Source organism: Emys orbicularis, chromosome 6, assembly GCF_028017835.1.
Source record: "Emys orbicularis isolate rEmyOrb1 chromosome 6, rEmyOrb1.hap1, whole genome shotgun sequence".
Taxonomy (NCBI): Eukaryota; Metazoa; Chordata; order Testudines; family Emydidae; genus Emys; species Emys orbicularis.
In genome coordinates, this window is record NC_088688.1 from 38,371,313 (window position 1) to 38,382,188 (window position 10,876).

The window sequence follows — 10,876 nt, forward strand, 5'->3', positions numbered from 1 at the left end:
ATGTAACTATAGCCTTAGATCTGATTCCTGAACTCTGACTCCAGTTCTGATCCTTGGCTCCAACCATTAGGCATGATCCCTCATGTCCTAGTTGCTGAACATCTGCTAGTTCTTTTTATATTAAATCAATTCACATAAATGTAGTATAATGCTTTAATAATGTTGCTCATGGTAAACATTTGATTTGCTGTTAATTTGTTAGGCAAATATTTGTGTGTCCAATATGTTTACTTTTTCACGGTATATTTGGTATGATTACACTGCTCTACAGCCAAAATGCTTCTGAAATAAATGTAGTTAAACTTTACTAATTCTGGGTCACTGAGAATGAAAATGATGCTTAAAATTGTTGATTGGCTCTAGTTTTCAAGATATGCTATTGGGTCAGTATATACAACCCTTGACTTGGGAATGGCGGAGGATAAGTGAGTTATAAAGGGAAGGGATCTCAATTTAAACCAGAAATGACTAAAATACATCTTTGACTGGATCTATGAATAAATCTATGACTGGGTTTGGACAGTACTTGCTTTTTAGGCAAAACAATGAATGATGCAATCTGAAGCTGGTATTGCGTCATACATGATATGAATTGCATCATGTTATTCCTAGAAGTCATGGATGATGCAATCATAACGAAGCTTACATCACTCTGCTGAACAAATTGCCCTATATCAGCTCTAGAAATCATACAGTGTCGTGCTCTCTTATTTGTCAGTGTTTGATTTTGCAAAGGGACACATTTCTGTTTAGTCAAAGTGAGCAGAGATGCCTCGTACTTGTGTGAACAGTGCAGATAACTTCTGTTATGTTTGTGGTGAAGTGACTTTTGCATCACAAAAGCGCAGTATAACCACTATGGTTAAGAAAGCCTATCACCTTTATTTTGGCTGCAAAATTGGAGATCAGGACAAGAGGTGGGCCCCACACATTTGTTGCACAAGTGTTACAGCATATCTTCGCCAGTGGTTGAACAGGAAAAGGAAATCTATGCCTTTTGCAGTGCCAATGATTTGGAGAGAGCCAACAGATCATACCAGCAATTGTTACTTCTGCATGGTGCCTCCACAGTTGGGAAAGGTGTGTCAAAGAAGAAAAAGTGGACTGTGCATTATCCAAACATTCCATCAGCTATACGCCCAGTACCCCACGGAGAAGGACTGCCGGTTCCTGATGCACCAGAATCATTCTCACTTGAGTCAGACGAGGAAGAGGAAGAGGATGAAACTTCTGGTCCTGAACCATCAATGTCACAGGACCCACATTTTCTCCCATCCTCCTCCTCTGAACCACACCTCATAACACAAGGTGAACTGAATGACCTTGTCAGGGATTTGGAACTACCCAAGAGTAAGGCAGAGCTGATGGGCTCCAGACTACAGCAGTGGAATCTCCTGGCAGGTGATGTTAGGGTTTCCACGTTCCGTGACCGTGCCATCAATTCCAGTTGGTCATGCAGTCCATATGAAGGAAACCTATGACAACATGAAACAACTTTTGAGGTGCATAAACTATGACCAACATCAGTGGCAGCTTTGTGGCGATTTGAAGGTTGTTGCTCTCTTGCTTGGTCTGCAGACTGGATACACAAAGTACTGCTGTTTTCTCTGCGAATGGGATAGTCGTGCAAGAGATTCCCACTACATCAAGAAAGATTGGCCACTCCGACAGTCATTGGAGCCTGGGAGGAAAAGTGTTCAGCATCCACCACTTGTTGAATCAAGGAAGATTTTGTTACCACCCTTCCACATCAAGCTGGGTCTGATGAAGAACTTTGTCAAGGCCATTGACAAAACACAAGCAGCTTTCAAGTACTTCCGTGGAAAATTTCCAAGGTTAAGTGAAGCTAGGATAAAGGAAGGTGTCTTTGTTGGTCCTCAGATTCGTGAACTTCTTCGAGATGATGCATTTGACCATGCACTGCGTGGCAAGGAAAAGACGGCATGGAAAGCCTTCCAGTTAGTGGCAATAAATTTTCTCGGAAACAACAAGGCAGACAACTACAGGTTGTTGGTGGAAAACCTCCTCAAGGCATACAAAAGTCTTGGTTGCAACATGTCACTAAAGATACATTTTTTGCACTCTCATCTAGATTTTTTTCCACCGAACTGCGGAGCAGTGAGCGACGAGCACGGCGAGCGATTTCACCAGGACATTGCAACAATGGAGAAACGCTATCAGGGCAAATGGAGCCCATCAATGCTTGCAGACTATTGCTGGACAGTGACAAGAGATGCTCCATTTAATGAATACAAGAGACAAGCCAAGAAGCGCCGAGTAGACACTGAATAGGACTAAACTATGTACAGAATAGTTTTTTGCCTTTTGTTTCATAATAAATTTTATTTATATAACCCTTTTGCTGATTTTTAAAGTGTTACATAAACAGGACAGGTGAAATATTATCATGTAAAGCAACCATAAACACATGAAAAGACCTAGGTTTAAAATTTATGATTAAAACTCTACTATCTACACAATATACATAGACATAAAATGTAAAAACTTAAATATCTTAGAAACAGTAGCCAATCAGTTGTTTTAATTGTCATATTTGAATTCAGCACATCAAAATACATAATAAATAGCACATTTTATCTCTGAAGCAGACGATTTCTCAAAAATTGTAGACCAGTGTTATTAGTCTGATTTTATATGGTGCTCTAAGGTGTGCTAGCTGTCTCACAGTGCCCACAAGAAGGCAAGGGCCTTGATGCAGTAAAGGGATAACAAAACACCCAGGACTGCTAAGGGGAAGAAGAATGGTGATTAAAACAATGAGATTACATGATTACTCAGAAAAAGCTATGCATAGCATGGTAAAGTACTTATCAAGCATAAATAAATATCTGATTCACTTGTAGGCATCATGTCAGAAGTAGGTCTTGAAAAACAGGTGTGAATCAGAGGAAACCTGCCTGGCAGATCACCTCAGGAGAAAATTTGATTAATATGGCAGAGATGATTATAGGAGAAGCTCACAAACAAGGCACTGATGGCTTTTTAAGTAGTGTGGGGCTGAGTTATGCAATGCCTTAAAGGCAAGGACAAGAAACTTAAAACTGCTATGGTGATATCAACTGGAGAGATTCAGAGAGAGTGATGACATACACGCTATGCTAGGATTATCTTAGTGGCTTTATTTTACATAGCCACAAGGAGATGGCAATATGGGCAAAGTAATGAAGATGGAAGAGAAGGTAATGAACAAAGTTTTTAGACTCTCATCCAGGGCTGGCTCTAACCTTTTTGCCGCCCCAGGCAAAAAAAAAAGAGCGCCGCCCTGCCGTAACACCCCCACTCCCCAGCAACGTGATGCCAAAACCCCTGCCCCCCCCCCCAGCGACGCACCGGGCCACCGAAACCCCTGCCCCCCCCCCAGCGCCGCGCCGCAAAACCTCCGCCCCCCCCCAAGCACCGCGCCGGGCCACCCAAACCCCCGCCCGCCCCCAGCGCCGCACCGGGCCGCCCAAACCCCCGAGCGCTGCGCCAACCCTCGCCCCCCCAGCACCGCGCCGCTGAAGCCCCCGTCCCCCCGAGCGCCGTGCCAGCCCCCGTTCCCCCCCAGTGCCGCGCCGCTGAAACAAAACAAAAAATCTCGAGCGCCGCCCCACCGAACCAAAAAAACAAAAAACCCCGAGCGCCCCCCGCCACCCCAAGATTGGCTGCCCCTTCCAAGGTGTCGCTCCAAGCACATGCTTGGTTGGCTGGTGCCTGGAGCCGGCCCTGCTCTCATCACAAAGAAAAGGTCAGACTTTAGAAAAGTTATGGAGGAAGAGGTGGCAAGATCTAGACCCTGGCAAGATTTGGATCTGTTGGGTAACAGAAGAGTGCATGGGTCTGAGTCATAGAAAGGCTGCTGCTGTCATCTTCAGTGACAAAAGATGAAAAAGTTTTGGCAGGAAAGTAAAAAGTGCAGTCTGGTCCATCTTCAGTATAAGCTGACATGGTGAATTTAGGAAATGTCAGATAAGCAAAAATGTGAGTTTGGATAGAGAGACAGGTCAGCCATGGAGAAGCAGATTTGCAAATCATCTGCATAAAGAGTAGAGCTGGTAGACATCTTTACTGAATTAAGGTATTTTTTTTTAAACCGAAAAATGGTCTTTTTTTGAAATTTTTCATGGAAGTGGTCAGCATTTCTGAAACATTCCACAAAACTTTTTGCAACATTTTTAATTAGAATTATTTTGTTTAAAATGTTCATGACTTCAAAAAGCATTCAGGATCAACATTTTTAGTTTACTGATAAAATTTCAGGAACTCTTGATTTTCAGAAAATTGATAAAAAAATTTAAAGTTGTAGATAATTTAGCAAATGTTGAAAACGTGTTTATGTTAAACCCTGAAAAATGAAAGCAACTCTTAAATATCAGTATTTTTCACAAAATTGTTTTCCATTTTCTGCTCTCTCTAATAAAATGGTAGGTGAACGGTGAGCCGATAAGGTTACCCAGATAAAGGGTATAGAGGGAGAAAAGAAGAGGGAGAAGGACACACTGAAGAGACATGGAAAGAATGACCAGAGAGGTAGGAAGAGACTCAGGTAAGGATGGTGTTGCAAAACCCACTGAAGCAAAAGATATAAAACAGAAGTGTGATCAACAGAATCAAAAGAAGTGGAATGGTTAAGGAATGGAGTATATACCTTGAGACTTGGCCAGAAAGGGGTCATGAGAAGCCTTGGGTGATGCTCTCAGTGTTGGCTTAAGAGCATGAGTACCAGCCTCAGGGCAGATTTTTTTTTTTTTTAAACCAAACAACTAAAAACAGGCCATAAATCCAAAATTGGTTGTGAGTTCTAAACTTAGATTTCACCAACCAACTGCAAACTCTTCAGGCACTTTAATATGGAATCACAGACAGTCCCCTTGGGTACTCTGGTCTGTCTTGCCATCCAGATGAGCGTATCTCTGTGATAGATGGACTCCGTACACCAAGAATCACAGCAATATTAAGTTACTCCTACTCCCAAAGGACCAGTCGCTTACCCCAGGGCAATTGCGTTTTAGGTGTCACACCAAGGACAATGACTGTAGCCAATCCTCTAATAAACTATATGAAGATTTATTAAATAAGAAAAGGAAACTAGAGTGTTGTATACAATGTTAAAGCAACCCACTCTGGACATACAAATGAGTTAGTTTGAGGTTTTAAAAAATAGACACTTCTATAATCAGCAAGCTCTATTTGTCCTTTAATGCTAACCCAGGCTAAGCAGGTAGGGATCTCTTAGGTGAGGGAAATTCCTCCCCCAGTCCCAACAACACAAAGATTCTTATTGCCTTTTGCTTGGGGATTTTATCCCCCTCCTGTCCTGCTCTCAGTTGATGGGAGGAGTCCACTTGCATGACTCATCTTCATGGGGAGGAGAGCAGAACAATAGGAGTCGTTAGGCCGGTTTCCAGTTGTAAGATCAAACCATAGCCTGTCTGATATTGAAAGGTCTCCTCTTTCGGGAGAGGGGAACAACTTCTGTAGAAGAGCAGCTCTTCACACTAATTCAAGTGCCTCTTCTGTATGGCAATTCATACAGTCAGAGGCTCACACAACACAAATATTACATTACAGCATGGAATACAGTAGGGGTGCCATGTCAGATTTTGGTGTGTGTGGGGGGCAACTTTAACCGTGATTCCAAAGGCTACTTGGGCACCTGAAAACTCGTTTTTTTGCAGATAACTTAGATACAGTGCTCCTGTCAGATAATAATTTCTAATTCCTATATAAAGAAAGAAAAATAAATAAATATTAGACCCACTCAGCTCTAACACTTGTTCTGACATCTTGTGTCAATTCACTTAAGGGACACTGCTTAGATTAAAAAAATTAATGTATATTCTTACTTTGTTACTAACTCTTGAATACAACAATTGAAACAATTGTAGAAAAAGCTAGATTACTTTCTATCACTTTTTTGCAGTTCAACAAGCTTGGAATAGATTGTTTAACTTTTGGAAACATCCTTTTAGGGCAAGGCCCCGTGAGTTTATACTGCACCTGCCTGGGGCTCTAGGGGTGTAACCCCACTACAAATAATAGACTAGAAAATGACTTTAAACAGGAGTGAAACTGACACTTGCAAGTCACTTTCATCATATTGCCAACCCCAAATGTTCGAAAATCAAGAATCAGGCTCATCAAAAATCATGAGATTGGCTTTAAAATAATGAGATTATTAAATAATAATAATAGATTTGGTGTTTTTTATTTACATTCTGCTTTTTGAGTCTTTAAGGTGTACTGGGGTCACATTTTGAAGCTTTCTCCACAGCCACAAGGGCTAGAAACTTCATTTTTCTTTAAGACTGAAGGCTGAAATCATCACATATCCACTTGACTCCAGGAGCAAGGGCTTCAAGGAAAACAATAATTATCATGAGACTCATGACAAAATCATGAGAGTTGGCCACATTGCTTTCACTTCTGTTTAAAGGCTAGTTACTTTCCAGAAGGCTCTTAATCACTGTAGCGTTGTGTCTGAGTTGCAGTTTTCACAGGAGAATATTTTTAATCAAACACCAAGAAAAGTCCACGTTTTAAAGTTGGGGAAAAAATTGAGACTTCTGAGGTATATCAGGGCCACTGCAGGTAGGAAAGGAAAATAAACAGGCACAGGAGCTCTGGGCAGCTCTTCCTCTTGAAAGAAAGTTGGAGGGTCAAATCTTCTAGTCCTTACTCAAGTAAAACTTCTATTGCCATCAGTGCCTCCACTCATAGATATAAACATCACAGTGAATATGTGATAACATGTGTGGTCAATAACTATACACTTCATACTGAAATAACTGAGCCATCTTATCCAGAGTTACACAGCTTATATGCATTGGCTCAGGGACTACATTTTCAGGCATATTCTGAACAGTGCTGAGTGCACAGATCATGCCCAGTGAATAATACAAATCATAACAATAATGGTCAACTTTATGGATCTGTGGATGCAATTTCTGTTCATTGTTCTGGAACTGGCCTGGATACAGCTGCCAGGGACGGGCTGAGCCTGCTAGAGGGCTGGCACAGCAGGAGGACAGAGCCCTTCTCCCTCCCACCTCTGGCAGGGCAAGCAGCAATTTGGGGGAGGGGGGAAACACTTGACCCCCCCCCATTAACCCCCCCATGCATAGAGATTTGGAGGTGGAGAGGGAAAAGGAACTTAAAGCAGCAGTTATGAACAGCCTGCTGTTTGAGTGTGGAGGTTAAGGAAGATGGGGCAGTAGTTGGGAATTCAGGTGGAGTTTGACCTGAACTGGACTAGACAAAACAGAGAAAATGCAGGTTATTATGTACCATTGTGCTAGGTTCACTCATTGTTAGCCCTAGCATGTTATTTTCAGTAGAGTGCACACCCTATTTGCAGCCCATAGTACTTCTGTAATTAACAGGAATAATAAACCATAGAGATGAATTAATAATCCCTTCAATACAAAAGATGGAGAGATTGTATGTATATAGGAGACACAACGTAATCCTCATGAGGTGTCAGAATCTATAACAGTTATTAAACTTTGCATTTTTGTTTAGACAGCAATATAATCTTACCTCATAGTAGCTGTTCAACTTGTACGCTAGAGAACCACATTTAATATGGTACCATCATTTAATAATTAAGTGTAACTAATGCACTTCATTACTCATCCTAAATTTTACTTGGATCTTTAGTTGAACCCATAGCAGAAGAATAGGATTCAGCTTGGTCCTCAGGCACAGTGGCTGGTTGTGTAACAATTAAAATACGCTGAACGGTTTCCCTGGAAAACCACAGTGAATAAAATACAAAGCGAAGAGTCCAGCAAACCCAGGCTGCAAGTTTGTCTGTCAGTTATTCTCCTCCTTAAGGTAAGCACCTCATGCTTGGTGGAACCCTGACTGATTTGCTTAAGATGATCCTAATATCTTGCTTTGGCTTTATTGAACATGCTCAATCTTGTGCGGTTCCAGCAAGCATCTGCAAATTAGTGTAGTCTGGAAACATACAGTAGCCCTCATTCTGCAAGCAGATTATGTAGGTGCAAGAGCCAGCCTGCACCAGACTCATAGACTTTAAGGCCAGAAGGGACCATCATGATAATCTAGTCTGACCACCTGCACATTGCAGGCCACGGAACCTCACCCTCCCATTCCTGTAATAGATCCATAACCTCTGGCTGAGTTACTGAAGTCCTCAAATCATGGTTTAAATATTTCAAGTTACAGAGAATATGCCATTTGCACTAATTTAAAGCTGAAAGTGACTCGTGCACCATGCTACAGAAGAAGGCAAAACCTCCCCCAGGGTCTCTGCCAATCTGATCTGGGGGGAAATTCCTTCCCGACCCTGAATATGGCGATCAGTTAGACCCTCAGCACGTGGACAAGACCCACCAGCCAGATACCTGGAAAATAATTCCCTGTACTAACTCAGAGCCTAGTGTCCCATTACCGGCTGTTGGAGAGATTTGCTAATAGCAGTTGCAGATTGGCTACATGCCATTGTAGGCAGTCTCATCATACCATTCCCTCCCTAACCTTACCAAGATCAGTCTTGAAGCCAGTTAGATTTTTTGCCCCCACTGCTCCCCTTGGAAAGCTGCTCCAGACCTTCACTGTTCTGATGGTTAGAATTTCGTCTAATTTCAAGCCTTAGTCCTTAAGTGCATGACCTTGCACTATGCACTATTAAATTTCATTCGAGATCCCATTTCTATTACTCCAGTTTTCAAAGTCATCCAGACCCACTGAACTCAATGGAGCTCCACAAGGGTTTGTCTGGATTTGATTGCAGGATCAATCAATCTAGGTGATGAAGTCAAAGTTATATAGAAAACCATGTCTTAGAAGAAGGTTAAGGTTGTAAGGTCAAACACTCAGATGGTAGGAAACACCAGCAGTGACGTTGTCCATGAAATCTTCTCTAATTCTTCCTCTTAGTGCTGACATGTTGTGATTTTTAATTCTATTTTTTCTTTTAAAGTAGTCCTGGGTTTCGTTTGTTCCACATGCAGCTTAACATATGTTGCATTAGCACCCAGAGACCCCAGTCAGGATCAGAGTTAGTGTGGTAGGCACTATACAAATACACAGTAGGAGACAGTTCCTACAACTTGTATATATGCATGCAAAGCTAGCAAGAATAAATTAGTTGATTGTAAACCATATCTCCTTTTCCAAAAGTTTGTTTCAATATGCTATAACATAGTGTACTATTTAAAAATAAAACCACCCACCAGTACAAAAGTTAGTTCGTAACCATACCAATTCCATCACATTTCATCACCCCAAAGGTAATGTTTTCCCTTTTATTCATCAAAACATCTTATTTACATCACACTAGCAGAAAACATATGGACACAGGCTAATACAGGCTGGGAGTAAATTGTAGAATTGTGAAATGAGTTCTAATTAAATAGCATACTTCTGTAGATATGCAATATATTATTTCAGAACACAAAGGGGCACAGCTAAGGTTGGGTGACAGACATAATGTGCATTAGGTAATAGTGGCTGAGTAAAGTGGTTACCTCCCTTAATTATTCATTTCCATACCTGCAAACAGATTTTTTAGATCACGCTGGGGTTTTCTGATGGACAATTTAGTCTCTCTGTTAGGGAGACTCCACTGATAACACACTTAAAATCTTAACTAGGTCCTAAGTTTTTGTATACTAACACTAATATACAGTGATATTTCGGTTGATTTCTCAGTGCTTGCTGGAAGTTGTCCAGGGTATTGTTTAGCAAAAGTGCTTTGTTAGTACTGCTTACAGTGTGAGCTAAAGATCAAAGGTGAAGAGAGCTCTGCATTGTACTTATTTCCTCTCCAACAAAGCCAATCTATTAGGCTTGGGAGTCTGCAGCTGAGCAGGACGATTACTTTCTAAGGAAAAATGCCTCCCTCCCTCCCCCGACTCATTGCATAAGTTAATGCAGACTGTCATAAAACCATTGTTTTTATTTATTACAGTAACACCCAGAGGTCCCAATCAGTATCAGGACTCTGTTGTGCCAGGGGCTGTACAAACACACAAACATTCTCTCTACTTCAAAGACCCTTTACTATTTAAACTGGCAAGTGACATGCAAAAGATTGGGGAGAGAGGCATAATTAAATAGACATGATTATAATTTTTTTAAAAGTGCAAATGTATATAAAAGGGGAATAGAATCTCCTAATGCTAGCCAGCATTAATAAACTGATATTTTACAGGCACTGCAGCAGACTGACGTGGGATTAGCAATGTTAATTACTTGTTGGGGAACACAAGACATTCCCTCCGCACTGCTTTGAAGACCCTCTTTGCAATGTTCCTGTCACACACCATCTGATATAACTTTTTAAGGAAAATCAACTTGCACTCTTCCAGGAGCTGAATTCACTCTACATCCTTGCTAGAGTATCCATAGAGAAGAGTAAGTGGACAGATGGTCAGAACAACTTACTGCTACAGGCAGTACATATTGTAGATTAATTTTCTATGGCAGCACATGCAACATGACTATTCATATTTACACTACAGTAGAACCTCAGAGTTACAAACTGACCAGTCAACCACACACCTCATTTGGAACCAGAAGCACGAAATCAGGCAGCAGCAGCGACAAAAAAAGGTGACTACAGTACAGTACTGTGTTAAACAAACTACTAAAAAAAATGGAAAGCAGCATTTTTCTTCTGCACAGTAAAAGTTTCAAAGCTGTATTGTCAACATTCAGTTGTAAACCTTTGAAAGAACAACCACAATGTTTTATTCAGAATTATGAATGTGTCAGAGTTATGAGCAACCTCCATTCCCGAGGTGTTCGTAACTCTGAGGTTCCACAGTAATAAGGCCTAAGTCAAAGTCCATTAGTCATTGACTTCAGTGGGCTTTGGATCAGGCTCTCAGAGATTTAATGACAG